Below are 14290 nucleotides of genomic sequence, written 5' to 3'. Positions count from 1 at the left end.
TCTTTCTTTCTTTCTTTCGACAGGTTCTCACTCTGTTGCTCAGGCTGGAGTGCAATGGCGCGATCACGGGTCACTGCAGCCTCGAACTCCTAGGCTCAGGTGATCCTTCCACCTCAGCGTTCTGAGTTAGGACTACAGGTGTGCGCCACCACCCCTGGCTAATGTTTGTATTTTTCATAGGGACGGGGTCTCGTTATGGTGCCCAGCCTGTTCTGGAACTCCTGGACTCAAGCGATCTACATCCCTCAGCCTCCCAGAATGCTGGGATTACAGGTGTGAGCCACTGCACCCAACCAGACTCCATATTCTAAACTGAGGGTGGCCAAACTTGATTGCCAATGGGCTCCCTGTTTTTGCAAATGCAATTCTATATTGGAACACAGCCACGTTCATTCACTGATGTTTTACCTGGGGCGGCTTTTGCGTACCAATGGCACACAGTTAAGTAGCTATTAGGGTGGTGCAAAAGTAGTTGCTGTTTTTGCCATTAAATATATTGGAGACATTGTGGTCCACAAAGCCTTTGTAGAAAAAGATTGCCGTGCCTACTCTGGATCATCACTCGACAGTGATGGTTTCATTCCTCATTCCATTCACCAGACCAGAATTCATATTTATTTACTTCATTTGTCATTGCTTATGACAAGTCTTTTTCCTCTTTTACAGATAAACCAGCTAAGACATGTTTTAAAGTAGGAAATTATAAGACCTCCCCCAGGGTCCTGCAGTCAGTCAGTTACACCCTGTCCTTCAACATCAAGCTTTGAACCTGTACTCTAGAAATACCTTTTATTGTATTCAAACTTGAAGCACATGGACATAGCATACTTTAGTGCCTTCGCCCTTGCTCCCCTCCTTCCTACACAGTTCTTTGCAATGAGAATATGGGAAATAAGGACTTAATGTAGGATAAGGCAGAAAGGTAAGCTGAGGCAAATGTTTAGAGGGTCCTAACACTAATTTTTAAATGAAGAAGTGGGGTGTCTGAAATATTCATTTATTTAGACGTATACAGGTAGTGAGCCTAGACTTCCAAGAGCTTAGAGCCCCTCCCCTTGTGCCTCCCCAACTTTACATGTACTATCTTGGTAACCTGCCTATGAATATATTTTGATTCATTTCACTTCATTAAAGAGTCAGAGAGCTCAAAGTCATATTTGAGAAAGCTAAATTTAAAACAAAATGGAGGAAACATTGAATAGGCTCATCTTGTTGGATAGGATCATCCTAGGAATAAAATAAAATAGGAGGAAAAGTCTTACAGCCATATGCTGCTTGCTGGATTTTTCCCAAAATTTTATTGTGAAAGCTGTCAAACATACATACAGAAAAGTTGAAAGAATTGTATGGTGAAAAGCCATGTACCCAACACCTAGATTTTATAATTAACATTTCACTGTACAGTCATGTGTTGCTTAAAGACAGGATGTGTTCTGAGTAATGGATCATTAAGTGATTTTGTTGTTGTGTGAACATCATAGGGGAGTGTACTTATACAAACCCAGATGGTATAGCTTACTACACACCTAGGCTATATGGTATAGCCTATTCCTCCTAGGCTACAAACCTGTACAGCATGTTGCTGTATTGAATACTGTAGGCATTTGGAACACAATGGTAAATATTTGTATATCCAAACATATCTAACATAGAAAAGGTACAGTAAAAACATGGTGTTATTATCTTATGGGACCACCATTGTATATGCGCCTGTGACTGAAATGTTACTATAAGATTCAGGACTGTTTGCGTTATCACATTAACTCATCTTTGTTGAATAGGTTTTAAAAATCCATCTGTCGTCCGTGTTAATGTCATCTGTATCTGATCCATCATGGTGCTGAAAAAGTTTGTTTTCATTCTTATTTGTATCTTCTAAGTTGGCATGAATACCAGCACAGCACAACTGTGTGTAAGCAGATCTGTGCAGGAATGAGAGTTTCAGGGAGAGAATCCACGTTGTTTCTGAAAGAAAATGGCTATAGCTCACTGTTGTTTACTGGAAATAGTAGGGGGAAGGAAAGATGGAAGTCCAGGTCCAGTGTCATGTACTGCCTTGCACCTTACTCACTTCTCTGCCTTTAGGGTAGGTGGTTTTCTGAGCAGCTTCTGCTTGGTTCTTTCCTTTAAGGCTTGCTAAAGGAGAAACAACAATGCCATATTGAAATGCCAATGAGGCAATATTTAGCATTAGAATAACTCCTTGGAATTCTAGTAAATGGATTTTTAATTTGGGCTACTGTCTAATAGTATTCTTTGAGCCTTTTCTGTTAGCAACAGCTGCAGTTTCAGTTAGGAAGCACCATGAAATTTTGTTTATCTTTATCCATGGACATGATAATGGTCAGTGTTACCTGTTTGTGTCTATCTCCTTTGATTTAAACTCAAGGGTAGAGACGGTGTTTTACTGATCTTTGCACATCTCTTACACAGTAAATAATGGAAAAAGTTACCTAGTCATGAATAGGAACTTGGTTAAATACATTTTGGTGTATTCATGTAATGGCACAACATAGCCATTAAACATAAAAATAGTCTTGAAGATAAATATTTGACTTGGAAAGAGGTATAGAGCATATTAATTGAAAAAGGGCTAAAGAGAAACAGTATAGTTTCATCTAATCATTGTAAAATAAGAATTCATGTTTGTGCATGTACATGAAAGTTGTTGGAAGAATGTACCCCAAGCGTTAAACTTTTCTGGGATTCTGGCTGATTTTTTTTTTTTTTTTTTTTTGAGATGGAGTCTCGCTCTGTTGCCAGGCTGGAGTGCAGTGGCATGATTGTGGCTCACCGTAACCTCTGACTCCCTGGTTCAAGCGATTCTCTTGCCTCAGCCTCCCGAGTGGGATTATAGGCATGCGCCACCACGTCCAGCTAATTTTTGTATTTTTATTAGAGACGGGGTTTCACCATGTTGGCCAGGATGGTCTCACTGCTGGGATTATAGGCGTGAGCCACCGCGTCCGGCCTGTGGCTGATTTTTACATTCTTTGCCTAATATAGTTCTGGATTTTTTTTTTTTTTTGCAGTGTTCATCTATGACTATCAAAGTTAGAGACACATTGAAACTATTTCCATTTTGAAACTGTTGACCTGAACAGAAGTGGAATAAGTGGGGGTGGTGAGGGGTTCTGGAAACTGGAGAAATTTAGTTCGGGAAAGAGCTGAGTGGGGTGCTGGAAGGGAATGGTGGAAATAAGATCGCTGTCTTCAGAGGAAGGCACTAACTACCACCTACCCCTCGATTCCTGGCTCCTTAGTGCAGGCATTTTCTGGATCAGTGTTTACACCTACCATTTATTTCCCAATTAGGCCCTCTACACATTCCTTTTCTACCCTTGTCCCTCTGGGCTTTAAAGCTACAATAATTGCTAGTGGCAGCAGCTGCTTATGAATATGCAAGTCTTGCTCTAGTAAATGGTGGCCTTAGTTGCTCCAATAAAGAGATGGCTCAAACCTATCAAGGCTCCTGCTTCCCCCTCTCCTCTCAGCTAGGCAGCACCAGTCTTCCCTATCTATGGTGGGAGAACTTTCTGCCTGGGTCTCATGGTCACTAGTAGATTAGAGGACAGATTCTTTCTGGCTGGTGGTAGGTAAAACAGTTAAAAATGAGTCCTGGGTAACTGCTCCTTGGGTCTTCCAGGGGTTTGAGTTGAGAGTTGCCCGCATCTCACTGAGTAATGGGAAACTTAGCAGTATTGACTTGTGCTGCCAGCATATAATGATAACAGTAACCTGGGCTTTGGGCCATTGCTGAATTGCCAGATTTCTGGGTTATTTTTCACGCTAAGCAGCTAGGGACTGAGAAACTTACAGGCAATAGGCTGTTCCTTAGAAAGGACCCCTTGGCCAGGCAGGGTGGCTCACGCCTGTAATCCCAGCACTTTGGGAAGCTGAGGTGGGTGGATCACCTGAGGTCAGGAGTTTGAGACCGGCCTGGCTAAGATGGTAAAACCCCATCTACTAAAAACACAAAAATTAGCCAGGTGCGGTGGCGGGCGCCTGTAATCCCAGCTACTCGGCAGGCTGAGGCAGGAGAATCACTTGAACCTGGAAGGCTGAGGTTGCAGTGCTTGAACCCAGGAGGCAGAGGTTGCAGTGACCGGGATCACACCACTGCACTGTAGCCTGGGCGACAGAGCAAGACTCTGTTTCAAAAAAAGAAAGAATGAAAGGACTCCTTGATGGTCTTTGGCTTGTGTCTCATGACTCAGAGCCTGTTACTCCAGTGGTTGATTCTTGAAGGTAGGGGCATAGCCACTGGTCTGCCTAGCTTTTTGTGGTCCTATTGATAGCCCAGACAGCTGGGTGAGGGAGCAGATAATGTTCAGTTCCTTTTCACTTAAGGTAAGGTGAGTGGTGGTGGGAGTTGAGATTGTAAATGATAGGGTCTTGGTCCAAGAGCCCAGAGTTTTGTAACCTTTTCCTATCAGTGTGAAAACCAGATGCCATGTGATGACTAGATGAAGGTTTCATTCACCTTTTGCAGGCTGTTTTGGTCAAGACTAAAGAATGTAGGTTCATTAACTTCCAGACACAGAAGGGCCACTAAAGGGTCAAGTTTACCCCCTTATTCACAGCGATATTGAAGTCTAAAGAGGGGAAGAACTTGAAGGAAACTGCGAAGATAAGCATTAGAGTTCACATCTGGGTACTAACACTTTGGTGTAGTCATTGGTACCTCTGTACCCAGGTTCTCTCATTTAAAATAAAGGCAGGAATCCTTACTAATAATCGTAGACCTTGCAACTGCCTTTGCCAGATAATATAATTGTGATGCTAAGTGTGAATGCTTAGCAAGAGTAAAATCTGAGATCCATGGTGTGACTGGCTGGATAACTTGACTAAGGTGGTAAAAATAAAATTAAAGCTAGATCTCAAACCTTGACTGTTCCATCTTAACGTTTGTTTCTTTCTTCTCCCTGTCCTATAGGTGATGCCACATGCAATCAGAAACTATGCCACTGGTGAAGAGGTATATTGAGCCCTGCCTGGTTAACCTCCAGTGAGGTTATTAGAGAATTGGGAGAGGCTCAAATCAGCATCCTGCACCTAGTTATCAAACCATTGTGAAGTCTTGGTAAGTGGCCAGTGGCTTTGGTGGGTTTGCTCAGTTAGTGGGATGGGGTAGGGTAAGGATGCTTAATAGGCACTAAGCAATTACTGTATATTTTCACATTATGATATGAAAAAAGTCTTAAAATATTCAAGCTGTACTACAGAATAAAGAATCTAACCTCTTTTTTCCCTATCGTCCCATTTTTACAGATGGGAGAATTAGAAATTGCCCAAGATTATATGAGGCCACAGTAGATGGCACAAATTGCCCAAGATTATAGCTGGTTGGCATAGAAAATGGATTTGAGTCCAAGCCAGTACTGTGTCTTCTACTCAGTGCTTCATCTAGGTTCTATCAAATCCAGGGAAGCCATGTGAGACAGAAATGTTTTTATTTCACAGTAAAAGTTTTTTTGTTTTCTTTTTTTTTTTTAAATAGAGATGGGGGTCTCACTATGTTGCCCAGGCTGGTCTTGAACTCCTGGGCTCAAGTGATCCACACACCTTGGACTCATTTCACACTAAAAGATTTCTGTATTGACTCCTGAGATTTTACTCCTCTGATGTTGGAAATTTCCATGGTGTGAAGTTTTATTATGCATAAAATCACCTGGGGTGCTTGTTAAACATGCAGATTCCTGGATGGCCAGAAAACATCTCATTGGTCAAGAGCAACATTAAGATCTGCCTGTTATCATACTGATGCTTCCTGCCTAGCAAGTTCATCAGAAGAAGAGGATGAATTATGGTTGCCATGGATGTCCTTGTGAGGCAGTTGGGAAGCCTTGGTAAGTTGCCAGTGGCTTGGGGTTCCCCAGTTGGTGGTAGAAAAGAGAAGGGAAATAGGTCATGATCTCGCCCTTTCTAACTTTCTAGCTTTATTAAGTAGTTACTAAATGCCAGAGACTGTTGCAGATGTTAACAAAGTCTTGCCATGGAACTTTCATTCTTGTGAAGTTAGACAAAGGGATAAGTAACCAGTAAATGTATACTGTATCATAAGTGTTATATCAATTTTTTTTCCCATTATGATGTAAAAAATTGCACTTAAAAATGATTAGGTTAAACTACGCAACATCTTGTATTTTTCTCCCTTCTTCGCATTCTACCTTTTAATACCTGCCACAGTTGCTCAATGCGATGGAGGCTGACCAAGCTGAGTGTCAGGAAGGTCATAGATGATGCAAACAGTCTTTTTTCTTTTTCTTACTTCTCACTAGGCTGGATTGTGAAGGATATTTGAAAAGTATTTTAGAGTCCACCAGATCCTCCATGTGAATGACCATGCAGCAAAAGAAGGAGGGTCCTGTCAGTGATTAAGGTAACATAGTGATTAAGGTAAGTAGGGGAAGAGAGGCTTACTTTGCCCTGATTCTTGTCAGGGAGGCTCTCAGAACTGCCATTTCCAGAGCATAAGTGACAGGCCAGCACTTTTAAAGCCTGCAACTTATTCTATAATATATCCTTCTTAAAACAATTCATGTAGATTATAATGCTTATCCAGTCTGTGATCACTCCTGCAGAAGATCAGAAGAACTGAAATATGGGTGACATAGGCTCTTACTTTTGTAAATATTTTGTTGAAACACAGTTGTGTTCATTCATTATTGTCGATGGCAGCTTTCATGCTACAGCAGAGATGAGTAGTTGGGAGAGAAACCATATGGTTTGAAATATTACTGTCTGGCCCTTCACAGAAAGTTTGCCAATTCCTGGCATAGGTTAAATAAATGTACTATGTCTACAAATCCTCCTCTCCCCATTTTCCTTTCAATGGGACTTGCATTTACAGTTGATCCTAGAACATATGTAATCTCATAGTAATCATCTTGCTTCTGAATTTCTTCCCACTCAAATTAAGCTTATCTAGAAAGCACATTCACAAATTGGGCTACATATACAGAAGGAACTATGTTTTATATGCCTCATCGTAGTCAACTCATTTATCCTATATGTATGGTTCCCCCATTTTTTCCTTCTTTTCAGGGGTGACTTTTAAACTTGAGCCATTCATGAGTATCCAAAAAGTTACAACTTATGTTTTCTAATTAAGACTTTGTCCTTATTTTAGTATACTTACCCTCTCTGGCTTTTTTGCAAATTTCTGCAGATGTCTTGACCTTTCTGGGGAATAAGCCCCCTTAGAAGATTAATTTTCTGTAGTTCTCTATTGAGGAAATACATGACATTTAGCTTTTTAATAATTTGATGCCATTCATTGAACACCTACTGTGTGCTTTATGTACCCTGTCTCATTGAATTTTTACAGAAAACTGGAAGAGTTAGTTTTGTGTTATTACTACCTCCATCTCAAAGATGAGTCTTGGAAAGTTTAAGTAACTTTAGGTTACATTGTAATCAGTGGCAGAACTGGGACTTAAGAACATAATTCATGTTTGCATTTTCTTTTTTTTCTCTATCTTTTTTTTTTTAAAGAGATAGCATCTCACTCACTATGTTGCCCAGGCCTGGTCTTGAACTCCTGGGCTCAAGCAATTCTCCCACTTCGCCTGCCAAAGTGTTAGGATTATAGGCATGAGCCCTCATGCCCACCCCTTGCGTTTTCTATTTAAGTGGTCTTGAAGTTTTTTTTTTTCCATCTTTTTAAATCTTGTAATTTGGCCTTTAGTAATAAGCATAGAATAGCAAAGTGTAATACCTCAACTGGGGAAAAAAGTCCTTGAATTCTTTAGGAAAGACTTAGTTGATGGGTACAAAGTGAAATGCTCACTGGAACCGGGAATCAGAATCCAGTTCTGCTCACCTATCCCTACATACCCTTCTTCACTCTGCCCTGGCGTATCATGGTTGATGTACATATCAATGATCATCCCTTCTATAATCCCACTTAACAACTTAGAAGTGAATTGGTAATACTCTTCTGGCTTAAAACCCTTCTTCTCTGGGCAGGTGTGGTGGCTCCTACATTATCCCAGCACTTTGGGAGGCCGAGGTGGGAGGATTGCGTGAGCCCAGGAGTTTGAGACCAGCCTGGGTAACATAGCAAGACCCTGTCTCTACAAAAAAATTAAAAAGTAGCTGAGCATGGTGGTGTTCACGCCTGTAATCCCAGCATTTGGGGAGGCTGAGGTGGGTGGATCACGAGGTCAAGAGATCAAGACCATCCTGGCCAACATGGTGAAACCCCATCTGTACTAAAACTACAAAAATTAGCCGGGCGTGGTAGCAGCCACCTGTAGTCCCAGCTATGGGAGGCTGAGGCAGGACAATCATGTGAACCTGGGAGACGGAGGTTGCAGTGAGCTGAGATTGCACCACTGTACTCCAGCCTGGTGACAGAGCAAGACTCTGTCTCAAAAAAAAAAAAAAAGAAAAAGAAAAAGAAACATCCAGATGTCCTGTTACGGGAAGGGCATCATAGTTTATCCTGTACCTGACACTAATATACCTACTCTGGGAATTCTTCTACCTACAACTATTTATTTATCTGATCCCATCAGGTATTAAAGTTCTAAAAGTTAACAGAATTCTTAAAGGTTCCCAATCCCTCCCAGAAACCCCATCATCTCAAAGTCACTAGCTATTAAAAGAAACAAAAAAAAAAGGTGGCTCCTGACCTAGTCTCTTTGAGTGTGAAGACCTATTTACTATATAAAGCTGTCACCTGCCTTGAAAAGATTAAGACAGCAAGAAACTTCTTAGGAAGTGGGTATGTGACTGGCCTCAGATAAGGAGAAATTGTTGAGAAGAAGGAGTTGGGTTTTTTTGTCTTTTTTTGTTTCTTGTTTTTGAGACAGGGTCTCGCTCTATCTCCCAGGCTGGAGTGCAATGGTGCGATCATAGCTCACTGCAGCCTCAACCTCCCAGACTCAAATAATCCTCCCTCCTCAGCCTCCCAAGTAGCTAGGACTACAGGATGCACCACCATGCCTATTGTTTCTATAGCAGGGTCTTATAATATGGCAGACACAGTGGCCTCCCACAGAGAAATGAGTCATAAAAGGGCCCTGTAAAAGCAAGAATGGCTCATTGTTTTGAGACAGCCAAATGTATGGCACTTGGAGAATTTCAAAGAGTAGAAGGCCTTCTTGATTGCACTCGCCTTTAACAGGCTTGCCTCTTATGGGGCTATGTGTAGCATTGAAATGGTTCACAAGTGAAAATGGTTATGCGTAGTGTGTCAGCCCCACCCTAAGCTCCCAGAGCCTCCATTCTGAGTACAAAGGTCAGTTTTCTTCTCGGGACAGGCCAAGGATGATGGGGTTTTCATTTCTCTCCTGATCCATGGCAAAGCATTCCTAAACTAGGCACTGGAAGTCTTGGTAACTGGAAAGAGACATTCACCAAGATGAGGAAGGCCAAAGCCAAGTGCCTTATATAGTCCCTAGAAAGCATTCCATTTTATGGAGCAATTTTTGGTCTCTCTCTCTTTTTTTTTTTTGTGAGACAGTGACTCAGGCTGGAGTGCAATGATACAGTCACTGCTCATTGCAGCCTCAACTTCCTGTGCTCAGGTGATCCTCTCACTTCAGCTTCCCGAGTAGTTGGGACTACAAGCATGCGCCACCATGCCCAGCTAATTTTTCGTATTTTTTGTAGAGACGGGGTTTTCCCATGTTGTCCAGGCTGGTCGCAAACTTCTGGACTCAAGCAATCCATCTGCCTTTGCCTCCCAAAGTCTTGGGATTACAGGTATAAGCCACCATGCCCAGCTCTGGTCTCCTTTCTTAATCCTGTTGAATAAGCAAGATTTTTTATCTGAACCCTCCTTTTACTCTTCTTTCTGTTCTTCCATGATCACTTTGTCCATCTTCCTCTTTGTCATAGGCATGTCCTGTTTCTAATTCCCTTTCTCTTTTCTTTGGTAGGCTAGCCTTCAAGACTGCATTACACTCCCCAACTTAAAATCTTTTGATAGCCCAGGCAGCTCGGTTATCCCCAACTTAAAGTCTTTTTGTTGTAGCTGTATGGCATTTATCTAGGGCATGGGGTACACACAGTAGGTTTCTCTTCTTTTTTAACGTATTTATTATGTTTATGCATGTAAAGAGTTTATTGTTGGCCAGGCGTGGTGGCTCATGCCTGTAATCCCAGCACTTTGGGAGGCGAGGCAGGAGGTCAGGAGTTTGAAAGCAGCCTGGCCAACATGATGAAACCCCGTCTCTACTAAAAATACAAAAATTAGTGGGACAGGGTGGCTCATGCCTGTAATTGCAGCTACTCGGGAGGCTGAAGCAGGAGAATCACTTGAGCCCAGGTGGTGGAGATTACATTGAGCTGAGATCGTGCCATTGCACTCCAGCCTGGGTGACAGAGGGAAACTCTGTCTCAAAATCAACAACAACAAAAAAAAGTTTAAAAATTGGAAACCACCAAAAAGTAGTATTAAGAGGAAAATAAAAATTACTCATAATCCCAGAATGCAGTCATGTGCTATTTTTAGTCTTATTTTATTCAGCCATTTTTCTCTTTACACAAACATTTTTTTTTTTTTTTTTTTTTTTTTTTTTTTTTTTTTGAGATGGAGTGTCACTCTGTTGCCTGAGCTGGAGTGCAGTGGCACGATCTCGGCTCACTGCAACCTTTTCCTCCTGAGTTCAAGCAATTCTGCCTCAGCCTCTTGAGTAGCTGGGACTACAGGCGCTCGCTATTACACTCAGCTAATTTTTTGTATTTTTAGTAGAGATGGGGTTTCACCATGTTCGCCAGGCTACTCTCGAACTCCTGACTTCGTGATTCGCCCACCTCGGCCACCTAAAGTGGTGGGATTACGGGCGTGAGCCACTGTGCCCGGCCTACAGGTTTTAAAATTTTTTATTATCTAAATATTCATTTTAAATATTAATTTTAGTGTACTTCTTTGAGTATTTTCTTTAGAGAAATTTCTGATTTCAGAACCAAGTTTATTAGCTTTCACTGTGTACATTAGCACCATTAAAACTAGCTAGACCCAAGAAGCAGTATTGAATGGGTACCCCTTCTTTACTTTCCTTTGATTCACTCTACTCTGGCACTCACAGCTAAGTAAGTATGTACAGCAATGACCTGTCATTTGGTCTATTATCTTTTGTGCTCTGAAATGTCTTTGTTTTTTCATCTGCTCTCAATACTTCTATGCTCTGACCCTTTGTATATAAGGGTAACCATATTTGTTCTTTCCTGCGAAATAATAATTCTTTTCCTTCCATTCAGAGTAGCTGCCTGACTCATACAATGAATAAAGTCACATAGACTCAAAAGAGTAGAGATGGAGGTCGGATGTGGTGGCTCGTGCCTGTAATCTCAACACTTTGGGAGGCTGAGGTGGGAGGATCGCTTGAGCTTGAGCACAGGAGTTTGAGATCAGTCTGGGCAATGTAGCGAGACCTCATCTCTGCCGAAAAATAAAAATTAGCTGGGTGTGGTGGTGCATGGCTGTAGTCCCATGTAGTCCCAGGTACTTGGGAGGCTGAGGCGGGAGGTCATACATACTTTTTGTTGTTACTGCTTCATCATTGGTTCTGATCACTCAGTGTTCTTTCCTTTACACCACATCATAATACAGTATTCTGACTTGGCAATTAGCTCATTTTATTACGAATAGTCTTTAATTAATTTGGTAAATTACTATGAATGAACATTTCATTCATTCTGCTAGGTGTAGGTTTTGCCAGCTGTTCCATTAAGGGACACTCTATGGCACAGGTTGGCAAACTTTTTCTGTAAAGGGCTAGGTAGTCTCTCTATTCAACTCTGCTGTTGTAGCATGAAAATGTCCATAGACAATATGGATACAAATGAGCATGATTGTGTTCTGGTAAAACTTGATTTACAAAAACAGGTAGTAGGTTGGATTTGGCCCAGGGGCCATAGCATGCTGACCCCTGCTCTACAGTATACATACACAAAGACTTTCAAACAGAAAGATGTATATAATAAAACAACCATTCAGAGTTATTTGATTTACAGTGTATATAATAAAAATAATACAGCTGTATTTGAGTCAGCACTGAAAAGTCTCTTGTGATCTGTGTCTTACGTGCATGATTTGCAGAATATTCATACAAATTCCATGAATATTCTTCATGGGCCATGTTATTACCATTCCTTAGGGGAATCTCTTCCTTGTCATGGGTCTTTCTTTGTATGGCTTAGAAGTGATGTTGTCTTTATATTGTGTTATTTGTTCTTAACTTTACATTACCAGCTCTGGTGTGCTTACCTTTTTCACCAACGTGTTTTCTACCCTACTTACCTCATAAGTGAATCTAATACAGAGGTTACTTTGGATATAATCGTTATCTTAACAGGCAAAATAGTGGGCTGTGCTATTTCAAACCCTAAATTTGGCTTTCAGGATTATGAAGTATTAATTCTTCCACTGATATCTCAAAAGGTGATTTGGACAAAGGAACAGGTATCTCAGGTAAGCAATTGTTGAATATGAAAGTAAATATTCTTCTTTGACTGTTTGTTGTATTTGTTATATTTAATAGCTTTCCTAATAGTGAACCAACTTTGCATTTCTGGAAGAAGATTCATACTTTTCTTTTTTTATTTTTACTTTTTGAGACGGAGTCTAGCTCTGTTGCCCAGGCTGGAGTGTAGTGGTGCGATCTCAGCCTGCTGCAGCCTCTGCCTCCTGGGTTCAAGCAATTCTCCTGCCTCAGCCTCCTGAGTGGCTGGGATTACAGGTGTGCACCACCATGCCCAGCCAATTTTTGATATTTTTTTTAGTAGAGGTGGGGTTTCACCATGCTGGCCAGGCTGGTCTCGAACTCCTGACGTCGTGATCTGCCCACCTCAGCCTCCCAAAGTGTTGGGATTACAGGCATAAGCCACCATGCCCAGCAGCCAGATTCATACTTTTCAAGAATTTTGAATTATGTTTGCTAAATTTGATATTTCAATTTTTATTTTCTATTTATTATTTTTTTCCTTTTTTTTTTTTTTTTTTGAGGCAGAGCCTCACTCTGTTGTCCAGGCTGGAGTGTGGTGGTGCTATCATGGCTCACTGCAGCCTTGACCTCCCTGGCTCAAGGGATTCTCCTACCTCTCAGCCTCCTGAATAGCTGGGACTATAGGTGTGCACCACCATCCCCAGATAATTTTTGTGTTTTTCATAGAGACGGGGTTTCTCCATGTTGTGCAGGCTGGTCTTAAACTCCTGGGCTCAAGCTGTTTGCCTACCTTAGCCTTCCAAAGTGTTGGGATTACAGGGTGAGCTACCATGCCCGGCCTTTTTCTATGTTCAAAAGTGAGTTGTTTTGCGGGGGATTGCAGTCTTTTTCAATTGTTGATATTAGGATCATTAATGAAATATTTTGTTGCCTACTGTTTTAAACTGAACCAATCTCAAATATATCCCATGCCATTAAATATACTTGAATAACATCTTTTAAAAATTGGCACATAATACACCACTGCATGAATGTAAAAATTTAACTTGTATCCGATATTTGGAATCTTGTTTTAATTACTGCTCTTTTAATTGTGTATAAATAGTGGTACAGTGAATATCTCTATAGATAAATTTTTGTACATATGTGTGTTTATTTTCTGAGGTTGGATAAAATATATAGTCCTTCTAGTAGTGTATAAGAATGCCTTTTTTTTTTTTTTTTTTTTTACTTTTTCACCAGTACACTATATTAAGGTTTCAGAAGAATTTGCCAGTTGTAAAGGTGAAAAATGGCCTCTGATATTTTAATTTGTATTTCTTTGATTCCTAACAAGATAGAACAGATAAAAATCTTGGGTCTTTATTTTTGAGTTTGTTTTTCACACTTAGTTTTAGTCTATCGTATGTTGCAGATATTTCCCCCAGTTTGGCCTATAAATTATTAATTTGTATGTAGCTCAAATATCTTTTTCTTTATGGTTTATTCTCCACTTGCATTTTATAATAGGAAGATAAATATATTTTTTATAGTTCATAATTCCTTTATACTTTTTTTTTTTTTAAATACAAATCTTTCCCATTGGGAACCTCTTTGGTGTGTGGTATGTAACTAATTTTTCTAAATGTTCAGCACATTCAGGGTTTGGGGGCTTATAGTAAGGGTACTTGTGGAGCTCTAAACAGTAGGACTTTCAAAATCTTTTCTCCAGTGCTCTGCTTTTAACATGACTTAAATATTCTCTCAGCCTGTTTCAGTTTTCCTGCCATTGGCTTATGCTATCTTCTATGAGGGGAGTTAGCAAACTTTTTCTGTAAAAGGCCCAGTGGTAAATCTTTTAGGTTTTCTGGGCCATATGGTTTCTGCTCTTGTAGCATGAAAACAGTCAA

At 40.7% G+C, this 14290-nt stretch overlaps 1 long non-coding RNA gene across 2 annotated transcripts in view; it reads left to right on the top strand.

Annotated features, from left to right (window-relative positions):
* Positions 1 to 8614, top strand: part of LOC105503654 — a 15492-nt gene extending 6878 nt beyond the window's left edge. For both annotated transcript variants that reach the window (XR_001000518.1, XR_001000519.1), the window contains exons 2-4: positions 4937 to 5083; positions 5696 to 5849; positions 6282 to 8614. This is a non-coding gene — a long non-coding RNA (uncharacterized LOC105503654). The remainder of the gene's footprint in view (positions 1 to 4936; positions 5084 to 5695; positions 5850 to 6281) is intronic.
* Positions 8615 to 14290: the final 5676 nt, after the last annotated feature.

This window comes from Colobus angolensis, unplaced genomic scaffold (assembly GCF_000951035.1).
Source record: "Colobus angolensis palliatus isolate OR3802 unplaced genomic scaffold, Cang.pa_1.0 Scaffold87, whole genome shotgun sequence".
In the NCBI taxonomy this organism is placed as follows: Eukaryota; Metazoa; Chordata; class Mammalia; order Primates; family Cercopithecidae; genus Colobus; species Colobus angolensis.
The sequence above is the reverse complement of the archived record's forward strand: the minus strand, read 5'-3'. Positions and strand labels throughout refer to the sequence as shown.